Here is a 16,230-nt window from a genome sequence, read left to right as displayed (position 1 = left end):
ACTAGATTTCTCACTGTTTCTGAAATGACATTAAATGCTGTTTTCTCATTCAACACCACATATTTTCGCAAAACTACTTTTCCTACTTAACGCTCATTAAAACCAAATGTCGTTCAAGGTTGAAAAATATTAAAGAAGCTTTATATCCAGCAGTGTTAAATATCGCAATAAGATTTAAATTGTTAATCAGCAGAAGACGAGCACATCTAATTTTCCTTAATTTTTGTTTGCTTAAAATAAATTCCAACACTACTTCTTTTTATATGTATATTGTTTAACAAGAAAGTAAATGATTTACGGGAGAATATTTATTGATATACTTTTATTTTATATTTAATATTTGAGGTCGCGAAAAAATCTGATAAAAAGGGGTCGTAAGTGAAAAAAAGTTTAAGTACTGCGCTAAGTGATTGTTTTCCTCTTACTAACACACACACACACACAAAAAAAAAAAAAAAAAAAAAAAAAAAAAACCGGAAAGTACCTGAAAAGTCACTCCGAACCTTTCCCTTCCAACTGCTGAATTGATGCCAGCCTAAACGAGAATTTACTCATCACAGCTAAGCAAAGCCGAGTTGCATCCCATTCACCTTTTTTCATTATTTATGGATAATTGGAGGCTTAAAACGCTACAGAGACAGCCATGAGAACGAGGAGATTCAAGTTACCGAGAAAGAGAAATTATATCTTACTACACATTGTAATGTTAATATTACTATGCATTCTTACTGGAATGTGGATTTTTCTTCCAAACAAATAAGATTGTGATAGTTACCAATACTTCATCAATGACTACTTTTCATTTGTTACGTTACCGTAACTGCGTCCTATGGGAATTAAAGCCTCTCTCGACTTTAGGGTGATAAAATTAGTAAAAAAAGGGAGAGAGAAATATGTAAGGAACTAAGGCTATTTCATTCAACGCTTGAAAATTTAATTTTCCTGTAATTAGTATTACTTTACTCCAGATAGATTAGGTTAGATTATTTGAATATGGCAAATCCACAAGGGCTATCTGTCTAAGAGGAAAGACGCCTTCGTGGAGGGCTTCCTGAAGAAAATCGGCTCGTATTTACGCTATACATGGGATCGAATCTAAACCAACAGGAACTACCAGTATTCAGTGGTTTTAACCACTCGGTGAAGCTTCTTCATCTCAGATAATATTAGTCAATATAAATATTAATTTTGCACAGAAAGAACATATTTAAATTTTATTTGCTCATTTCATTTCACTACAACTGTATTAGTCGATGTTAAGATTCTATAACTGAACAAAAACAAGGTTTGTACGCCAGATACGTTGTGTACTAACTTCAAATAATATAAAACGTTTAATTGAATATCGCTCATCATCATCCAATGTTTTGAAAGTGCCCTTTTTCTCAAATATTTATTTTTTTTTAATTGATTTTCATACAAATTTAAGACACCGAGAATCGACTTTTTCTTCGATACTTAAGAATGTAGAAGTATATATGGCTGATGTTGAAACACTTATCAAGTACAACCTTAGTATATGACCCTGTAATAGAAACAAAAAATATCTAATTATAAAGGCATCTTACATGCTGTATCCAAATACCTGTGGGAATGAAGGCACAATAGATCATTATCTCTTTCACTGCAACCTTACTAAATATTATCACCTTAAAGCATAATTTAACTTCTGCTCAGTTATGGTTTCAACAGTTATTAAAAAGTAATATTCTAAGAAATCATCTTCATAATATAATAAATTATATATCCGCAAACATCGATAATCTTAAAGGAACTTGAAATCATTATTCTTTGTTCATTTACCTTACTTAATAAGCCATTCTTTCTACTACCTCATTTTAATGCTTTCACTCAAGACTATCTTTATTTAAACCTTCAAGATCTCTCAAGCTCAATCAAGAATTTAAGGATATTTTCTAACTCCATCTCCTTAATATATTAATAAAGTCTCAAATCAAGATTTTTAGTCAAGTCTTTTACTCAAGAATGACTCTCTATCAAGAATTTCCACGAACTTTTCATTCAGGTCATCCTAATTCATTCAAATACTATTTCTCATCAACTTTTATTCAATTACTGCTTTTCATTCTCCATAATGAAATACTTTACTCTTTACATATCTTACATTCTCAGCCTCTACTATTCTCATACATTATGTTGTTCATTTTCAAAATTTGTAATGATCTTCTTAAGTATTTACTTATCTACTTACGTTTCATTTACTTTCATATTTCTTTAGGTATGTTTTTATATATTTAATTTCTTCAATTTTTATTATATAATTCTCAAAATTCTGATACTTTATTTGACTTCATATATAACAACATTGTATTTATCTTATTCTAAATTTTCAACTTTTATTTATTGTATCTATTTATGTTTATTATTTATTGTATTATTTATATATTTATTTCTTGATATTTAATTTTTATTATGTAATTATCAAAATTCTAAAATTTTATTATATTTTACATAATAACACAGTTGGTAGATGATTCCATCAGTTGAGCGTAAAAGCTGAATGTCTTAAAGGCGGTGCAGCTGCTCATTTGATGGTAAATAAATAAATAAATAAATGCTGTATCCAAATTAGACAGCTCTGGGCCATGGACACTGTACTGAAAAGCAGCAACAAACGTTATTCCTTTTGATGATTTGTAGAAACAGACATAAATTATTCATATTAAAATCTAACTGGCAATAAATGCCGACGACCTTCAGTTCTTTAGAAATGGATATTTGTTCCTCCCCCACGGCGCACACTAAAATGATTTAGACATCTGCATCAGTATTACAAGCGTATCTCATTTTCCAAATGCAGCAACTCATTTTAAGTTTGCGCTGAAAGGAGGTCTTGTCGGAGGTTTCGAATATTTCAACAAAGCGTGAGAGAACGAAATCCTGAAGAATAAGACAAATTTGAAAACGACAAGTTTAGAATTTGTCAGCGCAACTAGTTGCCCGCCTTTTTAATATATCCAATCGCTTGGCGGGGAAGAGGAGGCTGAAAGGAAGGTTCCATCCAAAGAGTTCTGGGGCAAAAAAAAAAAAAAAAACGGCACATACATCTCTTGGCGTTTCAAAATTGAATTTCCTATCACTTTACGTTCTAAAACTACAGCAGAAGAGAAAGAGTATTATAAAAAAAAAAAAAAGAGGGGGCACTTTTTGAAAAAAAAGTATCCTTCCAAAATCCCACCCTTTCCTTGGAAGAAGAAATCGCTTTTCGATAAATTAAACCTAACATCTCCCCCTTCCCACCTTTTCCTCTCGCACGTGACAAATGCACATGTATGCCACGGATCTGTGAACTCCCTCGACCAATCACATTAAAAGCCACGGGGTTGTAGTACCAGGAACAAGACCAAAAGAGAACTGAAAAAAAAAATGTTGACAACAGGCCAAAAATTAAAAAGTTTGGACTTTATATATATTAGGCCTTTCAGCGGCTTTAGAGAAAATTAAAACGCGGGGCTGTATTTGTAGGGGGAGGGGTGCCTTTAGGGTTGTTGAGGGAATTGGGGTGAGCAAGGGTGTTTTAGTCTGGGCTTCGGCGATGTGACATGTCCATCGTTTTGCTGAAGTTCGTTTTTGATTAGCTGACGCTACTGACGAGGCTGATTTATGCAGACCTCCCCTTTTAGCAGCGAGTAGATTGAAATTTCAGCAATAAATGGGCAATGCGAATGTTTACGATTCGATGGTGGACTAAATTAGTACGAAAGTCAAAATGGTAGCCACGAGGCATCGAGGAGAATCTTTTTTTTTCCCCTCTTCCCTAAATACCCCCAGAAGGCTGAAAGAAACAGAGGGAGGCTTTTCATATAACAAGAAATTCTTTTCGAACCCAAATGCACAAATTTACTCACAACTGTACCCAAGTCTGTGTATTTCTCCTACCAAAAAATGGAAAATCTGTAGATATGTATGTATGTTTGTTCCTCATACTAAAGGTAAATAGCAGCAGGCAAAGCTAGGTTACATTACTCGAATATGGCAAACATGGTTATCTATCTGAGGGAAATGATCCCTTCGTGGAGTACTTCTTAAGGAAAACTAAGTCGTATTTACGTTACACGTGAGGAAATACACAATAACCGACCATGTAATCAGCTCCTGGAGGTGGAAAAATTTCTGCATTTAATTAAAAATTCTGCATTGATTTAGCATTCATTAAAAATATTAGCTTCCACTTGCATTGATTAATCCGAGTCGAACTCCCCGTATTCAGTGGTTTTAATCATTGGTCCACTGGGAAAGGGCTATTAGTTTCGAAACAGCATTTTGCTTCGAATCACTATAAATAGCTGTATCACTTCAAAATGTTGCCAGCAAATATCACCGCCTGTATTATATTTAAACAACGCTGGCGATGATAATGATTTCATATTTTGTCAGACATTAATGAATTTGCGATTAAAAAACTCAACAATTTCAAAGCAAGCAATAGCAACACTGTAGAGAATTAAACATTTTTATCTCCAGCGCGTGAAACTGTCGGAAATTCTAAAGATTTGCTATTTTTAAATGTTTTTAATCCAAAGTGGCGTTAGCCCAAATGCTCTTGACACGTGTACGTGTTTGTAAATGTGGGGGGGGGGATCTGAAAGCTTTTAGATTTCTCTCATTACGGTTTTTTAACGTTCTGACTCTCACTTTTATTTATTAAATATGTTCTTCGCACTTAAAACATAAAATTCAAATCAACAGCAATATCACAAAATATTTAAAAGGGCATATCTTTCGAATTTCCGATACACAGTCTCGCGCGCTTGAGATCCCTTTTTTTCCGTACAGAGTTGCAATTCCTCGCTTTGAAATCCTTGAGTTTATTAATAAAAAATTCTTTAATATCCGACAAAATATGAAATCGATAATAAAACAAATTCCAAATTAGGGCTTCCAGATGGATGGCTATATTCCGTGGAGGATTACATTATTCAAAATCCGATGGCTGTAGGTAGCGTTGTTATACCACAATGCGAGAAATATATATACATTTATGCAGATTCTTGATTATTTAATTTCTTTAAATATAACACGTGGCGACAATATTGGGTGGCAACAATCTGAAACGTGAGTCGACATTTAAAGTGTTCAACGCAAAATGCCAAAAGGAAATTAATAGCCCTTTAGCTTAAAAAAACATTTGGGCGTAAAATGAAACATAAAAGCTTTCAGATTTAAAAAAAAAAATTTAATGTATTATTAATTTTTTTTGAAACCAGGTAACATTTGATGGCAACAGTTTGAAAAGTGATACAGACAAAAATTGAGTCTAACAGCACTTATGATGCTAACAATATTGGAAAGCGTTTCACGAAACAATGTTCTAACAAGCAAATAAAGAATCGCATAATTAATTATGTAACACTATATTCCCATAATTATTAGTCAGGAAGATTTAACAACCTTTGTGACCAACAACCGCATTGAACATAAAGCTATGCCATTAACGCCAGCTAATGCGATTCTATAAACTGACGATAATCGTAGATGCTATATACCGAGTCTAATTCGTAAATATTCAGAAATTATTTACAGTAGCGCCAAAGCTCTCAAAGCTAACATTTACGGCACGGCTTTTGATTAATAAGCATAGCAATTCTCAATTAAAGGAAAGTGGTAACACCGAGGCTTAAGTAGCTCAAGTGTAATTAATTTTAACGAGTCTCTTAGAATAAGGTTTAGCTTCTACAAATGATGTTACCGCCGAAATGAAATAATTTTCTCTGATTTTTGAGTTACGGAATTATTCTCGTAATGCTCCGTTAGCGGAGCGCAGTTATGGATGAAACTTGATAACTGTATTTCGAAAGCTGATTTTTTTCATTTTTCCCTCTTTTGTGAATGGCAACAGGTTGCAATTCAAACAATTTGTTAAATGTTTTGTCCGATGATGGAATTAAAACAAATTAAACAAATTGCTAATTTTTTCGTTACGAAATTACATTTATAACACCAGCTGAAGAACTCTGCATTACCAAGCTTTCCGCACAGTGAATTGACTTTATTTAGGGTGAATTGACAGCGGTAGTTTTTATGCAGTATCAATCATATAGAGATTTTCCTCTTACTTTGGTCTAAAGTGAAGTGCGCAAAATTTTACCAAGCTCGAATAAAGCTGTAGAACAGTGTAGAACTAACATAACCATGTTATCGGTTTTTTACTGATACTTGTTTTTAGCCCAGAAGGACTATTAATTTCGTTTTGGCATTTTGCATTGAATCACTCAAAACGGCGTATCACTTTTCAAATTGTTACCATCCAGTATCATCGCCCGGTATAATATTTAAAGAAATTAAATAACGAAGAATCTGCATAAATGTATGTATGTTTCTCGCACTGTAATAGAACGACTGTACCTGGAGCCATCAAATTTCGAATAACGTAAGTCTCCACCCGAATGTGGGTATCTGGAAGCCAGGATTTGAAATTTGCTTTATATCTATTTCATATTTTGTCAGACATTAAGGAATCGTCGCCACTATTTAAAAGGGTTAAACGTTTTAGTCCAAAGGGGCAATTTGCCCAGACGGAGTATTAATTTCGTTTCGATATTTTGCGTTGATTCACTACAAGCATTGTTTCACTTTTCAGATTGTTGCCACCCAATATTATCGCCCTGCATTATATTTAAAAACATTAAATATTGAAGAATCTGTATAAGTGTATGTTTCTCGCACTGTGATAAAACAACGGTACCTAAAACCATCCAATGTTGAACAATGTAATCTTCAATGGGCATCTGGAAGCCCGATTTTGGAAACTGTTTCATTACCGATTTCATATTCTGTGAAGCATTTACGAGTTTTTGATTAAGAAATTCAACGATTTCAAAGCGAGCAATGGCAACAAGGAAAACATTATCCCCAGCGCGCGAAACTTTAATTAGAAATTCTAAAGATATGCTCTTTTAAATGTTTTGCAATATTACTGTTAAATTGAATTTTATGTTTAAGTGCAAAGAACATAAATAGTTAATAAATAAAGGTAACACACAAAAAGTTAAAAAACGCTCCTTTGGGCGTAATATAAAATCTGAAATCTTTCAGATTTTTTTTATTCCTAATTGAAACTGAAAAAGCGTAAGATTATAATGATTAAAAAGATTATAATCTTACGTTCAGAAGAGTGGCAACACAAAGCTTTAGCGATGACACACTGTCCTTACCCCGTTATATTATAGAAATCTATTAATATCTCCGCCATAATAAGCTGAGAAAAAGTTAGTTTTTGGATTTTTTCAATGGCTTTTACAATACAATAAGAATTAACTAAGAACTAAGTATAACTAAGAATTATGAAATATTATAAAGTACAATTGATTTAAAGTTTACGTTAAGACTTGAAAAAATTTCTTTAAAAATTTTTTTCAAAAATTTTTTTCTTTTTTAAACTGATGAAAATTTTGAGATCATCTCTTACACTTCAGTTTCGTTTCGCTTCTTCATTTCACCAAATTCCTGTTTCTCGATTCCTAAGCGAATTAAGGGATATATTTAACCGAATCTTCTCTTTCTCCCGGTTGCAGTGAAAATGTGTCCCGGGGAATTTGTTACTTGGGTTTCACAACCGAAAGGGGCAGGGAACTCTAATGAAATAGATGACAGAGCCTCGCTTTTTGATGCTTATCTAAATTGTAATCAGTTCCCTTCATTACACTAACAGCGTGGCCCCACACCGCCCCTTCCCTAAGGAATAGATCCTGCTATATTCGCTTTCTTCATGCACATATTCTTAAGAGTGCATAGGCAACGCTCATATTTGTTATATCAGGTAGGGAAGAGTCCATTCCATTCAGAAAGAACTGATGCAGATATAATTAACGTAATTTGACAGAATCCTGCTGAATTATTTACTTATAATCAAAGAAGTAATAGACTTTACTTCATTAAAAAAAGATGACAACATATATTAACGGCTTAAGATATTTAAAATTAGGCAAAAAAGCAACATAGATTTTGATTAAAACTTCCGATTTCGAGTGTATCATATCAGTGGAGTAGCTGAAGGGAGGGGCAGTCCGTTTCCGGCGACATTTTTTGCGGACGGCATTTTTAGCACGAGACATTATTTTATAGGTATTAGTTATATGAATAGTCGGGGCAGGTTAATTATAAGTAAATTGATTTTATATCGAATTTAAAAAGGCCTTTATTACACTAATGTTAGTTGGATTTACCGAGGTGCGTATGGGCTATGTAAAACTTGTAAAATAAAACTCGAAGTAAATTTATCACCTACTAGCTCTTACGCGGCATCTGTTGCAATGTTACCTAAAGACAAGTAATATAAAAGAAAATTTTTTAAAGTCAATTTCTACTTAGGTCAACAAAGAAAATTAAAAAAATAATATGTGAAAAAACTGTATTAACATCAAGTGTCATCCACTAAAAGTTTTAAAAAATGTATTTGAACTTGAGTGGATGAAAAAAAAGTGTTTTATTAACGGCTGAAAATTTGAACAAGATATAGGGAGAGTGCGAAGTACTAGTAGGAATTTAAAAAGAAACTGTTTGTGTTTTAATTCTGTCTATTAAAGTGCTTTTGGATTTAGAATATTTTTCTGTTTCTCCATCTGATGCATACATGATGAAGGTACTTGAACGTTTTTCACTCTTGCTTCCCGTTGCTAGTCTGTTTCAGACGAATGAGCTAGAGCAGCGAGTGTTCGAACATTTTCCAGTCCCATTGCTCGTTTGATTCTGAAGCACGTTATGCCTTTTTCTTTGGTACTTGAGGTGTAGATCGAGCAATATACTATTTTCGTTTCGAGGGAATAATGAAGTTCACAGCGAAAGTATTCAGTTTCAAAAAAAAAAAAAAAAAAAAAAGGTGTGATGCAATAACGCTGCGTGAAAAATTTATCTTACGCTTTGCTGAGCGATAACACACTTTAAAATATTTCAATTTGGTCAGTGGCAACACATTTCATATAAATTGTCGAGTTTATTTATTAAATTCGAGACGAATTAACACAATTACGTTTTCCCGAGTGGCAACACAATTTTTTTATGTCGCTGAGTTTTCCGATTAAATTTGAAAATATATATAACTTACGCTTTGCTGGATGGCGAGTTTTTAATCAAAAGTTCGTTAAATTAGCGTAAAATAAATGCATATAAAGAGTGCGGATCCCATGGGCTGGTTTTTGAGGAATCTTATGTAGGCAATGACCTTTCGCTAGTTTTGAAGTGCCAGTGTGGCAAGTTTCATAAAAGATAGGAATTAAACTGTAGATTTGTATAAAATACAGGCATTCATTTATAAATTTATAGATTACGTAACACAAATAACTGATATTTAAAGACTTTACGAACATTTTTAGAAAGCATATACCGCTTTTTCCTTCATCATTGATTTAAGTTATAAAAAAGTCGTCGTCATTCCTAAAGAATTTAAGAGCAAAAAAATTTCAATAAAAAATAATCTTTTACATCTTTTTGAGGTTATAAAAAAACCCTCGATGAATCTAAGGCTTACGCTTACGATTTCTTCTTCTCTACACATACATACGCACATTAAGAAAAGTAAAATAATAATCAACTTACATTACTTTAAATCATCTAGGATCACTTCCAAACGAGTACGCCAAATTTGATCCTTGTCCACAAAGCATAAAAACACACATTATCGATGTAAATACTAGATTTTTATTTCTAACAAATCACAGCGAAAAATTTAGCCATTTTATTAGCAAGTATTAAATTCGATAATTAAAAGATTTAATCAATTAAGATATTTTTCAATGAATGGGAAAAAAATATACTTTCTCTTCTCAGCAGAATACCGCTATTTCACTAACAGATAGTTTTATTTTGATTGCGTAAAATTCTTCCTTTTTATTCTAACCTTTAAAAATGGGCGAAACGAATTTGAAGCTCCGTTGGTTTCCTAAAGCATACCTTTTCGCGCCACTTTTTTCAATCACAGAAGCTTTGTTTAATTTACCAGAAATATTTCTCAATAGGAATGTGGCAACAGCATTGCGCTTGATTAGGAATCAAAGAGATTACTTTCTAAAGAAATTATTCAACGAGGATTTGCGATGCTGGTTACGTGAATGGGCCGCTGATTTCGAATACTTTAGGCAGTTTTGCTGTTTGAAAAGCAAGTAGGTAGTATTTGTTCTTATGAAATAATGCATTAACAACAAATAAACATAATGGCGCAACAGAAGAAATCTACAATCTTACACATTTCCATGCTACTGTGCATGTGTTTTTGAGAAGATTAGTTTCTTTTTATGTAATCGTATTTAGTTAATAGTAGAGTTTGAATTAGAAAACTATAACAGTATATTTTTAATTTTATGTTTTTTTTAAATGTTATTTACCATGTAAATTCAGTCGATTAATGTGAAAGAATAATAATAAGTAATTAAACTTTTTCTTAGCAAACGGAAATCAAAGTTCAAAAATGGATTAACAGACTTTTTAACATAAGAAACCGGGATAATTTTTGCGTAATATTTTTTCTTTTTCTCCAGAAAGAGCAATTATCAACAAACCCGAAAGATGAACGAAATAACTTACATTTAGAAACCACATTCTACAACTACTCTTCCGAAAACTAAAAAACCTGTGAGTACAAGTGAAAGTAAAACTAAAACTCAGTGGCTTAATGGGCCAAAGCCTGCAGTGCCCGAAATCTACTTTCTTGACCGTGAGCCCCGGGGTGCGTAAGCATATGCCCTGAACAAGTGATCACAGCTTATCGCAGGACCCTCAGTGTTTAGTCCCCAAGCGAACTTGGTACTCATTTTATCGACCCAAGGGATGGAAATCAAGGGATGAAAGGCTGAGTCGCCCTTGGCCAGCCCGGGAATCGAACCCCGGACCTGTGGTGCTGCTGCGCGATGCGCTAGCCACTGCTCACCGGGCCTCACAAGTGAAAGTAAGGAAAGTGAAATTTCAAAACCTGTTTTTCATAGGATGTAAGGTTACAATTGCTCTGGAAACTAAATTAAAGTCCTGGAAACCTATTAAGATAGATTAGCGAGTATCGCTATGTCTGAAATAGTATGGTTTAAATAATCTAATAAAATAAATAATAGCAAAGGTTTAAATAACCTGCTTATTTAATCTTGAAATCCTGACATAAAAGACACGACATGTGCTACAGGAAAAACCACTACTCGTCGCGATAAAACATAAAAAGACATGAAAAATGCAGTATGAATTTCGTTAATCGGCCCAGTAAAACGGAAGATGCCCCACTTTTCTTGTGCAGTGTACTTTTATGTATTTCGTGATAGTCATTGTTGAAAACGATGATGTTTAATATTTTTTAATTTTTAACAAATAACCGGGTTCAAATGTCAAACTGGCTGGGACCATGCCTTAAACCTGGAATAATCAACAAACAGACAGAGACTTCTAATAAGCTTATTTAAAATGATAAACAAATATTCTTATATTTCACTAATTACTATCTATAAAAAATTTATATTACATTTTATCGAAACTTAAATATTTTTTCAGCGTGATCACACAACAGCGGGTACACGTAAAACCGCTGGCAGGTGCGATGGTGCCCGCGGGCATGAGAACCTGCGCTAGACGATGAATGAAAACGATTCAGAAGAAAGCTCTTTCGGTTTCTGAAAGAGGTAGGGTCGATTCATTCGGTTCAGTGAATACATTCACACGAAGAAAACAGAACTGCGTTCAATTCCGTTCTGCTTTAGTGAACTGATGCTACATCCAGTGAAAATAAACGCAATACATGTGTATAGGTGATTTCTGTTACACAGAAATCATCTACAATCAATGACGACACAGCACTCAAAAGACTACGAGCGTGACATGAGGAAAGAGGAATTACAGAGCAGTAAAAGACACAAAATTAAATTTTAGAACGAAAATAAAAGTTGAAGCCGTTTTCCCACGAAAATACTTTTAAAATAACCGTCTTCGTATTCTTTTTACTTCCTTGTGCGAAGTAAAGCAAGCATTGTAAATGCGAAAAATTTCGGGTATTGTATTTCAACGGAAATATGCATTTTGACCGTTCTTGAATATATTTGAACCATTCTTTTGTGTGATGTCTGCACGTAGTGGCAAAATAAAGACTATTTTCGCCCAAACGGGTTGTAAAATGGATTTAAAATGGGTTCAGAAGAGATTTCTTCGTGACGTCTGTACATACATATGTATTTTTGTACGTATCTCGCATAACTAAAAAAGGAGTATTCTCAGAACGTTGAAATTTTGTATATAGGACTGCTATAACGTGTAGTTGTGCACTCCCGTTTTGGTTGCAATCGGTAGTACCAAAAGTAAATATATATATATGTCCGATTTCCCTGATCGTACCCGAACCCATTGACTTCTTATTTGTGACGGTTGTACGTATGGATAGAGTAAAGGGCTGTCTATGCCTAAACGGATTGTAAAATGAGTTTAAAGTGGATTCAAAGGGGATTTTGTTCATGACGTCCGTACGTACGGACGTATGTATCTCTCATAACTCAACGATTAACCGTAGCACGTTGACATTTTGTGCATGGGACTGCGATATATCTAGCTGTGCATCTCCTTTTTTCTTCCAATTGGGCAGTACCAGACATGTATACATACCCACCCACTGACCCGGCTTAAAAGTCTTCACCTGGACTTTATTTTCGCAATCGTTAGTCGTGGTAATATACTTCCAATTACAGAGATGCTTTAAATGCTGAAAATATTCGTGTTTTGGCGCAATGTCAAAATTAAAAAAAAAAAAAAAAAAAAAAAAAAAATTATTTCGGACAAATAAAGAAATCTAACTTTTAACGTGGTCTCCTGGTTTCTAAACTTATATTTGAAAATGTTTTATATACTCGCTATGATAAAATAAAATTGTAAGAACTTTGACTCCCGTACGGTAAAAACTTACGACGATATTTAATTTCAAAATTTGCAGTTCTTGATGTCATTGTCAACATTTCTCGAGGGATCGGTAGTTAAGTCAGAATAATTGAAGGAAATAAGTTTAAATGAAATGCAGCAAAAATGATCTGGTGTGACTCGTTGAGTTTAAGTAAAAAAACTTATAGATGCTTTACAACATATGGAGTGGATAATAAAACAAATTCCAAATTAGGGCTTCCAGATGCCCATATTCGCTGGAGGATTACATTATTCAAAACTGGATGGCTCTAGGGACCGTTGTTTTATCACAATGCGAGAAAAATACATACATTTATGCATATTCTTCACTATTTAATTTCTTTAAATAAAACACAGGGCGATAATATTTGGTGGCAACAGTTTGAAAAGTGGTGAATCAACGCAAAATGCCAAAACAAATTAATAGCCCTTCTGGGCTAATTAGTACTCTTAAGCCCCAATTAAGTAATTTCGAGATCAATCAAAAGTCTTCTGTAGCTACCCACGTGACTTCCTTGCACGGCCTATTAAATTATACATACTTTTTGCTGCACTTCATTTAAACTTATTTCCTGAAATTATTCTAAATTAATCGATCTCTCGAGACCTCAACAATTTCAAATTCTGAAATTAAATAACCCGGCCATTTTTTGTCGTACGATAGTACGTTCTTCTAATTTTATTTTTTCATAATGGGCATAAAACATTTCCAAATATAACTTATAAGAACCGGAAACAGATCAAAAGTTAGATTTCATTATTTGTCAAAAATGTAATTTTGCATTCCCAAAATATAAATATTTGTCATTTCCAACAGGCCTGTAACTGGAAGTATAGGACTACGGGCCAACGATTGCGAACATAAAGGTCGGGAAAGCGGGGGTGTACACCCACAGACAGACACATATTATATCTTTGGTGCTGCCGATTTCAATAAAAAAAATGGAGATGTTGCTCAACGAGATGTTATAGAAATGCCATATACAAAATTTCAACCTTCTATGTCCAGTCGTTTTCGAGTTATGCGAGATACAGAACGTCATGAAAAAATACACTTTTAACCTCTTCGTCGTCCGGTTACACAGGGCGGCCGTAACGCTCTACAAGCGTTCTTCTACATTTTAAAACTTTTAAACGTTTAAAACGCTTTCTAAATGTTTACTTGTTTGAGTTTTTAGTTTTGTTTGTTCTAATACCTCCTAGAGGCCAGTACTAATCAGACTAGAGGAATATTCATGACATTTATGAATATTCGCGCCATTTTACATAAGATACAAGACAGTGAGAGATGGCTTCAAACGTCTACTCAGCAGAAAAAGAGAAAAAAATGAGGTTCTGAATTGGAAAGACAAGAAGGATATACGTTTGATGAGTACAGTCCATAATAACTCGATGATTGATGTTGGAACACGGAAAAGAACTGTAAAAAATAAATAACTGTAAAAGATTACAACAAAAAAATGGGAGGAGTGGACCGCCTGGATCAGATGTAATCAAATTATCGTGCTGTTAGAAATAAGCATATATATATTTTTTTTTCAATATGCTTTATTTCCTTATAATTTTACTTAATATTCATTGACATTCATCCACTACGAAAATCATGTATGGAAAGTTATGATGTACAGAGAAAACAACATTGCATGCTGTGGAAAACAGCCGGCAGCGGAGGGGGGAATTTTCGCGGACAGGAGAGGACGGCGAAAGGGTTAACTATACTGAATCGAATTTACTATCGATTTTTGAAAAGTCATTTATTCTATCCGTGCGTCAAAATGAATTGGGGAACGGCCGAAATGTGCATTTGAGTTTAGAACTATGACACCAGAAATTTTTCGCGATTACAATATTTCTTTTAGTTAGCAAAAGGAATTAGTAAAAACGGAAATAAAACCGGCGAATTTGAAAACAGTAGCTTTTAAATCTTCTTCCTCAAGTATAGCGCTTTATCTAGAACGTCGTGATCCTTAAAAAGTGTCAAAAAAGGAAATTTGACCTGCAAGTTTTGCCATTAAATCTACAGAACAAATCGAACCATTTACATCTTTCGCTTTTCGGTTCATTTGCAATTCTAAATTCATATTCTTATGATCACATTCTAAAGCCGAAGAATTCTCATCCGCGTCACAAGTAGGAAAGAAACACTTAACTGCGTAACTTTCACACACATAATACACGGGCATTTGATGGAGAAGCTAAAAGAGCGAAATATCACTAGTCATTTCTGATGGATTTTCGCGATAGAAAATATTAGAGCGATAATCATCGGTGCTTAAAACCTGACAGCGATTCTAATACCAACCACTTTTCTTCTGAGATTCTTAATGAAGCTTCCCCAGACTGCAAATAACCCATGTAATGGCCCGAGTTTCATGGCCCATCCATTAAAAGGTCGCTTATGTTCCCGGCTTATACTCCGTTACAACTTTAAAAGATCACAGAAATTCTTAATGAAACATACTTAAGAAAACTGATGCTGAGGAAGTGAATGCTCCATTAAGCTGAATATCCGGGCCATGTATTTTTCAGAAAATGTAAGCTTACCTGTAAGAAAAAAGAAACATTAGGACAAATTTAACAAAACTTTTAAATGCAAGCATAACAATAAAGGAATAAAAACATTTTTTTAAAAAAGGTTAAAAAAATCTAAATATATTCAGATTTTAATCGTCCCCCAGAAGGGTTTGTTAAGGATTTTTACGCTTTTCCTGAAATCGCATTTTTTTTTTCTTGTCTTTTTAGCTTTATTATTAAGCATCGTACCTTCCGCACTACTGCCACATACAATTCAACTGCAAAATCACAGAAGTGTTAAAGAAAGCATATGTTAAACATCCGCGATGCAATATTGAGAGACAGCATATATTTTTCCCTATATTTTTTAGTCTTTTCTCAGTTTATCATATCAATGTTCAGCTTATAAACCCTTTTTTTTTGTCTTTTCATTACTAATGTTTTGTGTGTTAACTTTATTAAATATCACTTTCCATCTTATGCCATATTAAATTGAATTCAGCAACAAAATCACAAAATATATATAAATAATAGCATGTATTTAGAACTTTCGATAGTCTCACGTACTGGAGATAAAAATGTTTTATTCGGTACAGTGTTGCCACTGCTCGCTTTCAAATCGTCGAGCTTAGTAATTAAAGTTTTAGGACATATGAAATAAATGAACACAACAAATTCGAAATTCGGGCTTCCAGGTGGCCATGTTCGGGTGGAGGACTACGCTATTCAAAATTTCATGGCTCTAGGTACTGCCGCTTTTTCAAAATGCGAGGAACACGCATACATACATGCAGATTCTTCATTATTTAATTTCTTTAAAAATAATACGAACAATAATAT

General features: G+C 33.7%; 1 protein-coding gene across 6 annotated transcripts in view; it reads right to left on the bottom strand.

Annotated features, from left to right (window-relative positions):
* LOC118195103 (fasciclin-2-like) overlaps window positions 1-16,230 on the bottom strand; it is a 292,303-nt gene that overhangs the window by 190,489 nt on the left and 85,584 nt on the right. The window contains exon 2 of one of the 6 annotated variants that reach the window (XM_085814202.1): window positions 15,338-15,420. The exons of the other annotated variants lie outside the window; for them this stretch is intronic. The gene's annotated coding sequence lies outside the window, so the exon portion shown is untranslated. The remainder of the gene's footprint in view (window positions 1-15,337; window positions 15,421-16,230) is intronic. 6 annotated transcript variants of the gene reach the window in all.

The sequence above is a fragment of the Stegodyphus dumicola genome, chromosome 3, assembly GCF_044657685.1.
Source record: "Stegodyphus dumicola isolate Sdum_Otavi_A_Nest chromosome 3, ASM4465768v1".
Taxonomy (NCBI): Eukaryota; Metazoa; Arthropoda; class Arachnida; order Araneae; family Eresidae; genus Stegodyphus; species Stegodyphus dumicola.
The sequence above is the reverse complement of the archived record's forward strand: the minus strand, read 5'-3'. Positions and strand labels throughout refer to the sequence as shown.